A 17,404-nucleotide genomic window follows, 5' to 3' on the forward strand; every position below is an offset into this window, starting at 1 on the left:
TGTCAGATTTATGTCCCTTTATTCTTTTGCGTGGGGTGAGACCTGTTTGTCCAGTGTAGAGCATAGAAGGGCATGGTGGACATTTGATGAACAAGGGGGTGGACAGGACCTGAGATCGGGTGGCCATTGTTGTTAGGGGAAAAGCAGGGGGGGGGGGAAGCAGCTCTTTTGAAGAATTACTGCAAGATGAACAGATTTCCCCTGACAAAGTCTGTTAAAGAAACACATGCAAAAATATTTTTGGGGGAGGGGGGATTTTAACTGAGTAATAAAATATGTCATCTGATTTTGCACTGTCTCCCTTGGCCTCCTTTTTGAGCACCTGTGACGGGTGTGGCCCTTTAATGTCCTCTTTTCAGTAAGGCTTTTGAGAAGGTTCCCCACGATGTTCTGAGGGGGAGACAGCAGGACTGTCGAGGGGATTTTCAGATGGGGAGGTGGATAAGGAACCGGATAGAAAACTGCACCCAAAGTGTGGTTCTCAGTGGCATTTCCTCAGAGTGGAAGGAGGTGAGCCATGGGGGTGCCCCAGGGCTCATTGCTGGGTCTGATACTTTTCAACATTTTATCAATGAGCTGGATGAGGGGGGAGAGGGACTCCTCATTAAATTTGCAGATGACACCAAATTGAGAGGAGTAGCAGAGGCCTCAGAAGATAGAAAGTTCAACGAGATCTGAACACACTAGAAAAGTGGACAAATGATAACAAGACGATGTCATGCCATTGCCTAATGGGAATTTGCAGAACTTTTCCTCCCTCCGCTTCTGGGGTCTGCAGGCAATGGGAACTGGAGATCTCCCACCCCGAGTTGGAAAATGGTGTCCACCCCACCACACATACATCCTGCTTGTTGAGACGGGGCCGGGGCTTTCCGAAGATAGAGAAATCAATCAATCAATATTTATTTACGGTCATTCAGACCAGAATTCAAATGCATGCAATTAAAAACTAAGACAATTTAAAAAGAGAAAAAACAGTAATGGTATTATAAAATTTTTTAAAAGATCTGGCAACATAAAAAACTTTAAGATGTTACATTCAATATTTAAAACATAGTTTAAGTTGCCAGTGACCAATGGCTCTTTGTACTTTTGAAATTGGATCAGAGAGAAATTTTCTGATCCACATACATAGTACGCAATTTCATGGCGGCAGTGAAAAATTTAGCTGTGCAGAGAGTTATTTGCCTGCTTCGTTTTGAAGCAGCAGCTTCAAAGAAATCAAAGAACCAGAAGAGCCGAGAGCCAGGGAGGGATCATAGCTCAGTGACAGAGCACCTGCTATGCATGCAGAAGGTCCCAGGTTCGATCCCAGGCATCTTTCCTTAACATGATCAGGTGGCAGGGGATGGGTAAGAATTCTGCCTGAGACCCAGGAGAGCGGCTGGCAATCAGAGCAGACCGCAGCAATTTCCACCCCCCACCACAAGCGTTGTCATGAATAAGCCCTAAAGAGCTACGAGTGTAAAAACAGAATAAAACAGCATCCATCGATTTAAAGCCATGTCCCTCCTGCTACCCTGCAGGTGGGTAAGATGTTTTCTGTGGTGGTTCCCCACTTCGTGGAACAGCCCACCTGGGGACATCCGGAAAGGCCCCCTTCCCCCCCGCGATCATTTTGCAGAATGCTCCGGAGGGGATTGTCATCCAGGGGTGAGGCTTTCAATATAGCCGAACAGTCCGGGCAGGACAAGGATTGAAGTCAGCTGCGGAGTTGACTGGCGGTATCACTTTGCCTTCCCTGCACCGTCTTCTGTCACCGTAACCCACTTGCTGTATTATTCATGGCCTGCCAGACCTTCCGGCAGTTTCCTAACGTTTGCAGCCCTAGTTCTCCCGTGGTGTTCACTGGATGACTTCTGCTTTGTGATTGACTTTTTTTCAAAATACTTTTCTCTCTGCCTGGAGACTCCGTGAGCAAGGCGGTCTGTAAATGAAGCCCCGGCATAACTGAAATTCACCGCCACTTGTGGAATCTGTTCAGCACCGCTGCTGCACAGTCGGAATCTGATGAAAAGCAAGAAAAAGGCTCCCCGGTCCCCGGGTGACCTCTGTCATGGTGATCTATGGGGATGCTGGGGGGCAGGGAAGCCGGCTGTCTTTCCCAGGCCAAGTCAAGCCTCTGTGCATGTGACAAAAGGTTCAAAAACCAGCTGGCTTCATTGGCAACCCCAAGCCTTTATGTTAGTCACCCCGGCATAAATGACTATTCATCTTTTCCAATTCACTCGACCATGAGTCTTGAGCAGTGCTGAATAAATGAAGTGAAATGCGTAAGCCTAAAGTCCTCCTTTGTACATGGAACACCGACACCCCTTGAAAAGGATATTTATATAAATCAGGGGTAGTCAAACTGCGGCCCTCCAGATGTCCATGGACTACAATTCCCATGAGCCCCTGCCAGGAAACACTGGCAGGGGCTCATAAGAACTGTAGTCCATGGACATCTGGAGGGCCGCAGTTTGACTACCCCTGATATAAACAATCTTGGCTCTTACCAATGTTTGGAACCTTACAATGCACACCTATGACATAAACCAAGATGGCATGAAGGGTCAATGGGAGCTAAGCTGGGAATTGGAAGGTCTGGATACTCATGGATGCTCTTGGTGACCTCAGACCAGGCTGATTCTGCACTTACTTTGTTTTTTCCACCGAGGATCCTGCTGAATTCAGATCGATTTGAACTTGGGTATTCCTCTATCCCCCCCCCCCAATTGAAACAGAAAGTGTTCTGCACTTGATTGGGGAAGCTCAGAGTGGGGAGGGGAGCCAAGCACAGCAGGAGCCTCTTTATTTTCCTAAATGGGGGGGGGGATTGGAGACAGCAGAGGAGGGGGGAATAAATCCAAGAGGCAAATCTCTGCTGAGAGAAGTTAGGGCTTCTGGAGCATAGTCACTTTAAGACAAGCCTTGCAACTGGGAACCAAGAAGCCTTTGAACTGACACCCTGTCTAATCAGGGAAGACTGCTTTGCTACGAGGCATGGAGAAGGAAGTTAATTCACAAAAAGAGGAAATCTGCACACTTACTGATGGTGATTCTTCAAATATCGATGCTTATATCCACTTCTGGATATTGCGGGAGAAAGGTAGGGTCACTCCGGATCAATCGTGCATGTTGCAGAGGGACAATTTAAAGCATCCAAAATCAAAATGGAAATCAAATTCAGTGTAGACAGGAGCCCTGTGCAGACTACACCAAGGAACTTGGCTGTTGCCACAGAAAAAGGGGGTTCACAAGTGCCCATTGAACCTTAGCATGAAATCTATTCATAAACACATGGATTGGAGTCCAGTGCCCCCCTCCCCAAGAGATCAACATTGTTTTGGGGACATAAACATAGATCAACATTGTTTGGGGGGCAAAGCCTCCTCCATCAGAGCCTTTCATCCAAGCATGTTTGGAAGCAACACCATGAGAACAGAAGGCGCTTTTCAAAGTGCTTGGTAGTTGCTTGGCTACAATGGGGCAGTTAAGGGGCAATTTTAAAAATCAATGGAAGCAGTTGGATGAACAGTTGGGGATTGGATAAACTTGTGAAGCCCAGGTCCATCAGTGGCTATTAGTCTCAAGGTCCAGTGATGCTCTGTATTCTGGCCCCACCGCTGTACCTACAGATGGCCCCTGGGTTTGGCCGGTGTGTGTCACAGAGTTGTTAGCCTGATCCAGTATGGCTTCTCTTATGTCTGGGGCAGTGATGTTCTGTCTTCTTGGTGCTTGTGGGGGATACAGTGGGAGATATTCTGGAGTTCTGTCCCTGATGGTGGGTCTCCTGAGGGCACTGAGTTTTGGTCACTGTATGACACAAGAACATTGACTGAATGTGCCATTGGCCAGATCTGACATGGCTTCTCTTAAGTTCAATAATACGTTTTGTACAAGCAGCAAACCCATTCCATCAGAATCGGTTCTCCAGACCAGTTTAGGGTTCCCGAGGCTGCAAACAATCACAACGGGGGGAGGAAGTTTGAAAAGACAAATCAATACATATTTTAAACAGTTAAAACAATATAACAAAGCATGTAAACATAGCCACAGGAACACGGACAGGGAGAAGGGCTCATAAGAGTTAGTGGAGGAATGCCAAACCAAACAGAAAGGTTGCCTCCTAAGAGCATAAGTGCAGCCATGCTCAGCCTCCCATTCACAGAGCTGAAATCCCTTGGAGAAAGAAATGCTCAAAGAGAATTCTTACTCCAACAAGGGCCAAACTCTTCCTCCTGAGCTCCTTCGTCTATCCTGGCTGACACATTTAAACATGAGCATGGATCTCGACAGCTGAGCATGAAATATTTATAGGAAGAGATGATACACTTTGTACGTTTCAGTTTCTAAACGACTTTAGGAGAAGGTAGCAAAGTATCATTTTCCAACAATAATCTTGCAATTTGTCCCTCTTGTACATCCTTGAATTAAACTTTCGGGAAACGATCGCCATTAGAGTGGAACGCGGAAAAGCTCTCCTTCTTAAATGCATTCTGGCCCAGCCCGGGTGGGATTTCTTGCATCTGCTCGGCATCATGGCCCTCCGTATGCACTCCCCACGTGGAGGTGTGAGTCTTCTCCAAGAACCTTTAAGCCAGGGGTGGGCAAACTGTGGCCCTCCAGATGTCCATGGACCACAATTCCCATGAGCCCCTGCCAGCTGGCAGGGGCTCATGGGAATTGTAGTCCATGGACATCTGGAGCGCCACAGTTTGCCCACCCCTGCTTTAAGCTTTGTAGATTTGGACACAGAGTTGGAGATCAATGAGGGGACTGTTAGGTTTCCTTCCCTGGCTGCTTCTGTGGTCTGCTACTGCTAAGCCAGGGTTTCCCATGGCACTGTATGGTACCGTGAAGGCCCTCAATGATACCATGGCATGGTTTTTTTTTTCAAAATGGCGGCTGAGGAGAGCCCTCCCATCCTGTGCCTCCCGTTTCCAGCTCTGAGTGATTCGGGGGGGGGGGGGAGGATTTAATTTTTAAAAATTCTACCCTTATTTGGGCAGGTTGGCCCACCCCCTTTCAAAGTGGCCAAATACAGGGCTGAAGAGGGTGGGAAGGCGTGGGCCCTGGCCATATAAACCTTTGCTGGCTGTGGCACCTCTCACTTCTGGGCAAGGGAGGTGTGGCCGGACAAGGCAGGGAGGTGTGGCCGGATGACATCACTTCCTGGTTCCCCAAAGCCTGGCCCATTGCACTAACACCTGCTAGGTGGGAAGACACAGGCATGACCCATAGCACCCCATAATTTTGTCACCTCAGGCAGCTTGCCTGGTTTGCCAACTGGGGGTGGGGACAAAAGCTTTTACTCAACCAGCTGTTTTCAACCTTTTGACCATGGAGGAGCTGAAATAATTTTTTCAAATTTCAAGGAATAGAGGAAGTGGTATCAGCTGCCCACACCCCCTGCCACACACCCCAGAAGTGACATCGCTGCCCACACCCTTAGCCCTCCTTTTGCTCCCCTCCCCTTTACTACTACTCTGACAGCTCTGTCACATGTGGGCTGGAATGAGGAATAGGATCTGAAAAGCCAGGCCCCCACCCCCCATACCATGCCACTTCAGTGCTCCTGCAGACCCCCAGGGATCCACAGACCCCTGGCAGGGAATCCCTGGACTAGATAGTCAGGCTACTGATGGAGTGGTGACAACCCATTTCTGAAATGATCGTTGTTATTAATCAGTTCTTAGAAATTGGTTCTAGTTTTGCATACTGGCTCAGGTCTATGTCTCTTTGGTTCTCTGTAGGGAGGAATCCTTCTGCCTGCTCCTTAACCTTTCACCCAGAGCAGGAAGGGCAGCTTGTGCAAGGTTTCTCAGATACGTTAAAGAATTAGGTTGAAAGCATCGGATAGATGGTTTAAAAAACGTTTAGACCAAAACGAAGGGTCGTTGCACAAGAGCAGCACTGTGGCGTGTCATCCTGACCTTCTCGTGGAGTTCTTTGCACAGCTGCTGGGGAATGCTTAAAAGCTGCGATCCTTCTCGACATTTAATTGGGCCTAAGTATCGTCGAAAGCACTGAGATTTCGGAATAAACAGGGAATGCAATGGGTTGTATATATTCCTTTCCAAAATGCATATGTAGAATCATAGATTCGTAGAATCATAGAATCCTAGAGCTGGAAGGGGCCATACAGGCCACCTAGTCCAACCCCCTGCTCAACGCAGGATCAGCCCAAAGCTTGCTTGCTTGCTTGCTTGCTTGCTTGCTTGCTTGCTTCCTTCCTTCCTTCCTTCCTTCCTTCCTTCCTTCCTTCCTTCCCTTCTTTCCTTCCAGGCACCTGCCTGCCTGCTTGCCAGTGAGTTTTACTTCCCTCGTGACCCTGAAATGTTGACACACAAGCAGCCTTCCGGAATTAAGCAGGACTCCACTCCTTCGTCTCAGGAGCCTGCTGCCTCCATCTGCGACTCCCAGGAGTCGGGACCGGTATACTTAGCTAAGCTGCTAAACTTGTTGGTTCACTTTCTGGAAATGTTCGTCTGGCTTTGATCTGCAGGCGAGAGGAGAGTTGAAAGTGGGAAAGAGCAAATATTTGCAGGCTCCCGAGCCCGAGCCCCACCCAGGGGCCCGAAATAACTCTCTGCTCCGTCGCCAGAAATGCCTCCTCAAAACCGAGCCGCAAGAGGACAGCGGTGTCAGGAGTGATGACAACTTTTCGGATCCAGGCCCACACCCCGAGCCATTCCCAAACCAAATGTTCCCTATCGGGCCAGGGATTAAAGAAGCAGTGCTTTCTCTTTAGATTTTCGAACACGCCTGGAGGGCTTGTGACTCATCAGAGACAGGAAGGGGTCCCTCTCCCTCTCTGGATCCACTCAAACAGGAGGGAACAACTTGTCCTGTACAGGTGATCCTTGCAAAAAGAGCCGCAGGGAGGGATGCCATCTACAGGTGGGACCTGGGGATCCCCTGGAATTACAGCTCTGTAACTTGCTCTATGCGTGCCTACCCTTGGCTTTGACTTGGAAATTACAGCTGGTACAGAATATGGCTGCAAGGGTCCTCACTTGGATGTCTTGGAGGGCCCATATTCAGCCGGTTCTTGGTCAGCTTCATTGGTTACCAGTCTGTTTCCGGATCAAGTTTAAGATATCGGTACTAACCATTAAGGGTATACGTGGCTTGGGCCCTACTTACCTGCAGGACCACCTATCTCCTATCTGCAGGGCATTACGCTTTGTGGGTATGAATTTGCTGGCTGTCCCAGGCCCCCGGGACATTTGCCTGGCCTTGACCAGGGCCAGGGCCTTTTCAATCCTGGTCCCAACCTGGTGGAATGAGCACCTTGAAGAGCTGTGGGCCCTGTCAGCTTTCTGCAGGGCCTGTAAGACAGAGTTTTTCCAACAGGCATATGGTTTAGGTCAGGGGTAGTCAACCTGTGGTCCTCCAGATATACATGGACTACAATTCCCATGAGCCCCTGCCAGAAAACGCTGGCAGGGGCTCATGAGAATTGTAGTCCATGGACATCTGGAGGACCACAGGTTGACTTCCCCCAGTTTAGGTCATGGTAGGTCCTGGAGTCTCTGTCAGTGAATCCCTTCGCACTGGTCAATCAGGACCCTCGCTCCCAACTGTCAGAATTCTAGACTTGTAGACAAGAAGACTTCTATTTTGGAAAGTTTATTCTCAAGCAAAAGCATCCAACAAGCAAAATAGGCAGAAGTAAAGATACACACAGGGGTTCACATATATAAAACACAGGAACATCCCCTTCCCTCCCTCCCATCCGAAGGTGACAACTCGGGTTTCAAAAGAAGGCCAAACATTCCTCTAATCAGGGAGGGGCAGCAAAGAAAACAAAAGAATACAGGATGATCTTGGCCAGCTAGAAAACTGGGCTGAAATGAATTTCAATAGTGATAAATGTAAAGTTCTTCATTTAGGGAAGACAGATAAAAAGGCATCACTATAGGACAGGTGAGACTTGTCTTGGCAGCAGTACATGTGAAAAGGATCTGGGGGTCTTAGTAGACCAGACACTGAACACGTGTGACTCAGTGGCTAGAAAGGCAAATGGGATTTGGGGCTGTATTAAAAGAAGTGTAGAGTCCAGAGGTGATGCTACTGCTTTACTCCACTCTGGTAAGACCTCACTTGTTTTCAGTCTTGGGCACCACAACTGAAGAAAGATGTAGAGGAAATGGAGCATGTCCAGAAGACAGCCTTCTCCATTTTATCCACAAAATAGGCACCTGGCCCCCAATCACCCTGCAGTCAGCCATCATTAGCAGATGGTGAGTTACATGAGCGCACAGAGACGACAAAGGAGCGAGTATTAGCACCAAATATTTTTGCCTGTCTAATAATGTGTCTCTAAAGTTAGAGACAGAAACCATGTCTGATATAGGGTGTGTGTGTGTGGGGGGGGGGGGGCAATTGTAATATGAGCCTCTTGTGGCGCAGAGTGGTAAGGCAGCTGTCTGAAAGCTTTGCCCATGAGGCTGGGAGTTCAATCCCAGCAGCCGGCTCAAGGTTGACTCAGCCTTCCATCCTTCCGAGGTTGGTGAAATGAGTACCCAGCTTGCTGGGGAGTAAATGGTAATGACTGGGGAAGGCACTGGCAAACCACCCCGTATTGAGTCTGCCATGAAAACGCTGGAGGGCGTCACCCCAAGGGTCAGACATGACTTGGTACTTGCACAGGGGATACCTTTACCTGTTCTTCCCCTCTGTCTCTCCACCTCCTTCTCCTCTCCTTCTCTCCCTTGCCTCCAGTTGTTTCAGTTCTGACTGGGGGGGGGGGGAGGCTGTATTTTTGTACTCTGGAAAGCGCTGTGCGTAGTGATGATAAAGAAGAAAGTCATCTTAGTCGTAAGCTTGGGAACCTGTTCAGGCTCTCATTTGTCTCCCTGGGGCTGTTTCACACAAGCTAGTCCATCGTTCTGTAGGTATTTCTTTGCGGGATGGCTTGCTGCTAAAAGTGTGAAACACCAGAAAGCCTTCCGCAAGACATGATTTCAGAGGGCAGCTATCTCTCCGGGAAGGCTGCCGCTGATCACTGATGCGCTCCCTTTCATATCGCAGTCCTGGCGTGGCAGGCATGCATGTGTGAACCTGCCCTTGGCCTGGCGTGTCAAAGCCTAATAGCTTTTTAATTGAATAGCGAGGCAAAATGTGTCAGGAAAAAATGCCATTCTTGACGAAGGAATGGCCCTCTTGAAAATGGAGAGAATCTAAGGTGTTGTAAGGAAAGTTATGTTGATTATAGTCTGTCAAAGGCTTCATCCCATTAATCAGGAGCACCAAAAAGTCAAAGCCGCCCATGCCTCCTTTTGGGAATGTGGGACTGCGATGAAAGCAAAGAGAAACCCCTCCAAGGTATTTTGTGTGCTCCTCAGCCTGTGTCAGAATTCCATATGTGCTCACAGCTCAGGTTGGGGGCCCTGCCTTAACTATTGATCAATGGGTTGTCTTCTTCTTCTTTCTCCCAGTCCTGTGTCCCATATTCTTCAAAATCTCCTACCAAGGATTGGGGCTATTCAGAAAGAGCATGGAATGGTGCAGCAGGAAGAGGGAACTGCCCTCAAAATGCCCTCCCCCCCTACGGTGAGTTCTTCTTCTGGGATCAGGAGGACAACCTGGTGGATGTTTCTCACCACTCTTCGAGTGAGGCAGGACTAAATTTCAACTTCCTTTCTCCCTTGGTGGGAGGCACCCACTTCCAGTTTTCTTCCTGCCTCAAGAGGGAGAGCAGCTACATAGCACTATCTCTCAGGCCAGGGATGGCACACCATCTAAAGCATGACTCACTGCCCATCCAGAGGTGGGGGGGGGGCATCTGGTCTTATTTGCAGAGGCTTAGAGCTATTCAACAGTGGACTCTTGGACAAGGGAGGTGGTAGCAAAAGAGTACATGTTTGAATTTCATAAACACCCTCCAGAGCGTTTGCTTCCATCTCCCTTTGCCGAAAATGAGCAGAAAAGAGACAGAACTCTCCAGGCGCTCCATCATCTTGTAGAGATCCAAGCGGCAGAGTCTGTTCCCAAGGAAGAGTGTAGAACAGGAATTATTTGCTGTTCTTTACAGTCCCAAAAATAAATGGTAACTGGCAGGCCATGCGGGGCTTAAAAATTGTAAACAAATTAGTAGAGCTAAACTCTGCCTAGGAGCACCTCATTATCAACTCAAGACGCTGCCATTCAGCCTGTTGTCCACCCCTTGAGTGCCCACAAGAAGTTAGTGAACATAGTGGTCCTCTTGTGCCATGACGGGATACACATTCCTCCTTTTCCTGGATGATCTCCTGATCCAGGCCTCCTCCAGGGACGTGGCAATTTGGCACACAGAGTCAGTTATAGGCAGACTTGGCCAGTTCGATGACTTTATACATTTGGAGAAGAGTTCCTTGGTGCCAACTCAACACACCTGGGAGGTGTTGTGGGCACTTCCCGGTTGGTGTTTCTCCTTCCTCAGACAAAGGTGGAGAAGACCATCAGGATCGTTGCAACAGTAAGGTGACCTCTCTTTGATGGTAGACAATCCAGCCCAAACTTCCTAAAGGCAAACTGTTTCTCATACAATCAATCCAGCAGATTTTCACAGATGCAAGCCTCTCAGGCTGGGAGGCTCTCCTGAATGACAAAGCAATACAGGGTCAGTGATCCAAAGATCAAAAGTCTCTGCCCATAAATCTGCTGGAGCTACGAGCAATCTGGCTGGCACTCCTAAACATCCAGGATCAAATCCAAGGAACACAGGTCCTGATACTCACATGCAAAGGAGAAGGGCCCTTCTTGGTGAGTATTCAATGGCTATTCTTGCCCCCTGCCTTGCTTGCATTGGGCCTGAGGGTGGTTTCCACTGATTCCCCTCCTTCCTGTAGCTCTTCAGGGAGGGGGGGGGGGGCAAAGACCCATCTCTTGGATTTGTCAGGGCTGTATCCCATCTTGTAAATTTATCTAATAAGAATAGAAGTACTGGCTTTTTCTAACCCCCTTTTTCCGGCCTAAAAGCATCTCAAGGTAGCTTACAAACAGGACATAGATTCAGATTCAGATTTAGTTTATTAGTTGGCCATTGGCCATTTCCAGCAAATTGACTGTACAGTACAAAAGTCAGTTAAAATTAAGACATCAAACTGAAAAAATCACAGGGAGTAATAAAAGTAATAAACAGTTACATAGATAAAAGGAACCATAATGATTAGGGTTTTAATCCTAATTGCACAATTTGGACCTGATTTTCCTGGACATAGATGATGAGGCCTTCATAAGAACTTTGGAAGAGCCCTGCTGGATCAGGCCAGGGGTCCATCCAGTCCAGCCTCCTATCTCCCCCTGGGGCCAACCAGTTCCTCTGGAGGGCCAACCACAGGACCGAGAGGCCACTGAGGCCTTCCCCTGCAGTTGCCTCCTGGCTCTGGGATTCCGAGGATTCATGTTTCTCAGAGTGGAGGTTCCCCTCAGTCATCACCATGGCTAGTAGGTGGCTCGGAGCCTGCTTTTTGAGGAGCATCTTCTGAATTTCACCTTGTGAGGCGACGTCCTCCCCAGGGAAGTACAGGCTGCAGTAATTCCAAGGGATTCTTTGCTGCCCTTGATGGAAGTTTTCTTCAAGGTCCAGGTTAAAATAGACCAGTGTTGTGTGCGCTAGGAAGAGAGAACGAGGCATCAGCCTGTTCAAACTCAGCTTCCTTTCAGAAATGTTCTCCCTGTTGGTTGAGAATAATTTATGTGCAAGAGCTTTGAAGTGGGAGTCTCAGTGCAGTCAGTTCTGGGAATGTCTCCTTTGACTGCAGTGCAGAGCATCCCTTAGAAGCAGTTTGACGAGCCTTTCCGGGCGGGCTGCCTACGAAGGGCCTTTTTTCCTCTGCTGCCAGGAAGATTTGCCTCTTCAGTTGAGGAACGTCCCCGGCTGTGGGCTGATGCTGCCATCAATTGGGCTTTTCCCTGGCAGGGAACCACCCCGGGAGACCAGCTTTGGGGCTCTTACCACGACAACCACAAAGGCTAGGAGCATCCAAGAGACCACCACAGTTTTTGAGACATGAGTTTAGGAGAGTCAGAATTCCATCATCAGAGATGAGTCGGAATGGAGATGTCCCAAATGCAATTCTGGTGTGTCCCACGAAACTATTTTCCATCTCACAGGAATGTGAGTACTGTGCCCTCCAGGGAGATAAGAATAATTTATTGTGTTATAATAATACCGTAATAAACTTTATTTTTATAGCCAGCCAGTCCTGTTTGTAAATGATGGGGCTTGTTCCAAGGCCCCTCCAGAGATGTAGAGCTGCAGAATAACAGAGCCTTTTGAAAGTATGCCGTTATTAGTTACCTATGTGGATGAGGCAGAGATCCAGACTCACAGTTCCTTGAGGTTGAAAATATGGCAACTGCATGCAAGGAAGTTCTTTGGATAATCATAGAATCATAGAGTTGGAAGGGACCTCCTGGGTCATCTAGTCCAACCCCCTGCTCTACGCAGGACACTCATAATCCTTTCACTCATCCACTGTGACCTTCCACCCCCTTGAGCCTTCACAGAATCAGCCTCTCTATCAGATGGCTATCCAGCCTTTGTTTAAAAATTTCCAAAGATGGAGAACCCACCACCTCCCAAGGAATAATTTATTGTAATAATTTATTGCAATAAGCTTCACTTATTCAAAACTGATGAGAAGGCTTCTAGATTGCAGGACAAAGCTCAGGTGAAGATTGATCCTGGTGACGGCAGCATTCCTTGGCCTGTCGACTGAGGGCTGAGCAGAAATTTATCTTTTCAAAAGGAATCCTACGTTAACCTAATTATGTTCGGGTATTTTCAAGCCAAGGGGGACCTGTTTATCACTTAGCTTGTGATAAACCTGAGGCGTTCCCTACAGGTTTATCCCACCTTTAATTGTTTATTGATTGTGCATTTGGAAAAGATATCCCATATCGGCAATGTTTTGCAGAGCTGAAAGGTTTGCAATTAACAGCCAGCAGCCCAACTGCGGCCATCATAAAACACAGAACCCACAATAATGGGGATCGTCCCTTTCCGAAAGGCTGAAGGAGCCGATGAGCCCTGAAACCAGATTCGTCCCAATTATTTATTTACTTTCTTACTTCGTTGTAATGATCACTAACTGTATTATTTGTTCAACTTCGGTTCTGCCCTGTCTCATGCAACTCAGGGGTGCTAACATCATAAAGTCACATCTAATCTAGATATAGCGATAAAATCATAACAATTACTACATTCTCATTAAAATCTCAACCAAGCTTCAGTCCCCCTCTGGTGATTCTTCTTGACCTAAAAAAAGCAGAGAGGGAGTAGTAGGTGGGAGGATCTCCTGCCCCCCCCCCATGGCATCTCAAGAAGAAGAAGAAGAAGAAGAGGAGGAGGAGGAGGAGGAGGAGGAGGAGGAGGAGGAGGAGGAGGAGAAGAAGAAGAAGAAGAAGTGGCTTACAATTGCCTTCCTTTCCCTCTCCCCACAACAGACACCCTGTGAGGGAGGTGTGGCTGAGACATCCCTAATATTATTGTAGAAGAAGAAGAGTTGGTTCTTATATGCCGCTTTGCTCTACCTGAAAGAGGCTAAAGGGGCTTCTATTCGCCTTCCCTTCCCTCTCCCCACAATAGACACCCTGTGAGGTGGGTGAGGCTGAGAGAGCCCTGATATCCCTGCTCGGTCAGAGCAGTTTTCTCAGTGCTGTGGAGAACCCAAGGTCACCCAGCTAATTGCATGTGGGGGAGCACAGATTAGAAGTCCACACTCCTAACCACTACACCAAGCTGGCTCTTGGTTTTGCTGAGAAGGCCAGCCTAATTCAGAAGTTACTTGGGGCCTCAACTGCAAGCCTGGCGGTACAGCTCTGTTTTACAAGCCCCGTGGAACCAGTCAAGGTCCCGCAGGGTTCTGGTCTCTCATCTTTGGAAGAACATTCCACAAGGCTGGGGTCAGGTCCAAAAAGTCCCTGCCTCTGGTTGAGGCCAACATAATTGCCTTGGGCCCGGGGATCCTGAACAAGTCCTGCTCATTAGATCGTCAAGGTCTCTGGGAGATGTACATGGAGAGGCAATCTTGCAGGTACAAAGCCCATACCGTGGCCTTCACCCTGACGGAGAACCAAAGTGTCTTACATTATCATCCTATCCTCCCATTTTCCACTCTAACAAACCTTGTCACGCTGAGAGTGTATGTGGTTAGCTCAAGGTCACCCAGCCGGCTTCCACAGCAGAGTCATCGTTCGAACCTGGGTCTCCCAGCCCCTAGTTCAGCCCTAAAACTGCTACTCCACCGTGGCAGAGTTGGGCACAAAAACAGTTTTGTTCAAAGAACCCACCCTGCCCCTTGGCCAGGAGAAGCAACTTGCTCTGCTCTTGAGTTGTTTGCGATTCTTTGCTCTTTAGAAACCAGCAGGCAAAGAGGGCACTCTCTCTGGCCATCCCCTTCAGATCAAGCCAGTGTCCTCCCCACGCACAAAGGAGCAATGACTGTGTAGAGGGGGTCCCTTCAGAGCGGCAGAGAAGAAAAGTCACTGGGATTGTATTGTGACCCGCGTTGGAAGCAAGAAACTGTCTGGCCCAATTCCCTTGGTTTCCTGGCATAGGATTATGATAAAAAGAGAGCCAAGGTTGGCAGGCTCTGACCACAGAGTTCCTGGCAATTCCTAGAGGTATCTAGAAGTGACATGGGTAGCCCTAGCTGGTGCCAGAAACTCTGTGGCTTTTTGCAGATTGCCCAAGCAGCCTCTTTCCCTCTCTACCAGCGGAGTGGAGGCGGGGCTTTTACGGTGATGGGGCTTCTCCTTTGGGCTGCCCTCCTCTATGAGGGTCACTGGGCACCTACTCATGAGAGCCAACTCTGGGGTGGAAAGCCCTGGCTATTTGGGAACAGAACTAAGGGAAGTCCTGCCTTCCAAGTAGTCATGTCTCCCAGATGAACCGATCTCTATACTCTGGAGATATAATTCTGGGCAATCTCCAGGTCCAACCAGCCTGAAATTTGGCACCCCTGTGCCTACCTTACTTTTATCCTTTTTCCTTTATTAAAACATTTATATCCCACTTTTCTTCGTGTTGACAGGAGGCTTACAGTATAGTTTAAACCAGGGGTAGTCAAACTGCGGCCCTCCAGATGTCCATGGACTACAATTCCCAGGAGCCCCTGCCAGCATTCGCCAGCGAATGCTGGCAGGGGCTCCTGGGAATTGTAGTCCATGGACATCTGGAGGGCCGCAGTTTGACTACCCCTGGTTTAAACCAACATAACAAAACAAAAACCACAAATTCCAAAGACACTTCTTTCTTTCTCAAGGGTGCCAAGGGAAAACATAGTTCTTTAACCAGGTTTTCTGAAAATCTCTTTTAGCTATTTTATGATTTGTTTTCAGGCCCGAGGGTAGTTTTATCTACAGCATTTTAAGCTGCTCAGTGTGGGTTTTCTGCTCTGGCTCATTTAAGGGGTTCTGTTTTTTCAGCGGCTTGTTTGAATGGCCCTGCTTTGTTGTAAAAAGTTGTCCTTTCATGGTTTCATTTTATTGTAAAGCTGCTTCAAGCTTGTCTCTGGAAAGGCGGCATATATGTTCTCTAAAGTCATAAACGGACTGGCAACATCACCTACAACTCTCGGACGAACTCGAGCCTCCACGCAAACCCAGCGGAAGCTGACAGCTCTCGAGGAAGTGAAGCACCTTATGATTTTGGCCAGTGGAAGTCATTTTCTCATTTTGCTTCCAGGCTGGTGGTGCAGTCCTTGCTGTCAGGCCAAGACAAAACATATATTATTAGTGCCAACAGCCAGGCAGGTGCCCAGGTATTTCAGTGAATCAGGACCATGCTTGAGGGGAAGGAACAGGCTGCATTTCTGTCAGCCGGAATAACAGAGGTGCCTCAAGGTAGACAAGAAAGAGACACTATCTGCTGATAAGTGTTGGAATTCTCCATTCCCCTTTTATCAGCAAATTACAAGGTGTGGGGAGGAGACGCCATGTGGGGAGGGAATGTGTGGATTAATGTAACATACAAATCTAAGAGGAGGCCCAACGCGATGCTGCTTACATGTGCCGGCATGTGGCTTTCCGAAGAAGTTGCTCTTGTCTGCTGGAAGAAAGTCTTTCTCACTTGGGGGCCGGGGGGTCTGATAGTTCAGAGCATTCCTCCTAGGGACACCCGAAGTCTAAGGCCTGCTTGAAGACGGAAAGGCCGGCCCAGGAGCACACCATCTAGCCCAGGGGATTTGAACTCATCCAGTGCAGCCAGATGCCTCTCAACAACCTCTCTGTCCACGTCAGCCTGCCACCCAGACACTGTACCTTGCCTACTCCCATCCCTAGATGTGTCCACGTTCTTCTGGGGAAATGCAGAGGCAGAAAAGGTACTGAGTCTTTCTGCTTTATCCTCTGTCCTCTGTCAGAGGCTCTCCATCTTCACCCAAAAACGGGCCTATTGCTGGGTCACCTCTGGCCACTGGCAGGGGATGTGGGGGTAGGGTTGCCAGATCCAGCCTCAGAAACTCCGGGGATTTGGAGGCGGAGTCTTGAGAGGGCAGAGACTTAGTGGGGTACAATGTCATCGAATCCACCTTCCAAAATATCCATTTTCTCCAGGAAAACTGTTCTTATTACTATAATTTAGCTATAATTGCTGGGGACCACCAGGTCCCACTTGGAGGCTGGCGTCCTTATTTGAAACAGAATCCTAGAATGGGAAGGTGCCATAGAGGCCATCTAGTCTCACCCCCTGCTCAGTGCAGGATCAGCCTCAAGCATCCAGGAGAAGGATCTGCCTGGCCACTGCTTGAAGACTGCCATTGAGGGGGAGCTCCCCATCTCCTTAGGCAGCCCATTCCATGGCTGAACTACTCTGACCATGAAAAATTTGGACTTCTTCCTTGAAAACATGGAAACAAAGAATGCAAGAGTGAGTGGCCAGCATTGAGCTTTAATCCCCAAATAAGCAGGGAAGTCCCAGATCGGAACCACTAAAAGGGTTCCCCCCATCTCGATTTGTAATCCTGGCTGATTCAAAAAGACACGACAAGTTCCTCATGTCAAAGCTTTGTGGCTTTTTTAGCTCTGGATATTTTCATGCTGTGAGTCACCAGGGTGTGTGTGTGTGTGTGTTTCTACCACAAGATACATTGGAATTTGGCTCGGGATAGAAACATACCCTGTATGTAGTAGCAGTAGTAAAAGGTTGGTTTTATACCCCGCTTTTCACTACCTGAAAAGAGCCTCTTGTGGCGCAGAGCCTCTTGTGGCGCAGAGCCTCTTAGAGCCTCTTGTGGCGCAGAGTGGTAAGGCAGCCGTCTGAAAGCTTTGCCCATAAGGCTGGGAGTTCAATCCCAGCAGCCAGCTCAAGGTTGACTCAGCCTTCCATCCTTCCGAGGTCGGTAAAATGAGTACCCAGCTTGCTGGGGGGTAAACGGTCATGACTGGGGAAGGCACTGGCAAACCACCCCGTATTGAGTCTGCCATG

This window comes from Paroedura picta, chromosome 2 (genome assembly GCF_049243985.1).
Source record: "Paroedura picta isolate Pp20150507F chromosome 2, Ppicta_v3.0, whole genome shotgun sequence".
Taxonomy (NCBI): Eukaryota; Metazoa; Chordata; class Lepidosauria; order Squamata; family Gekkonidae; genus Paroedura; species Paroedura picta.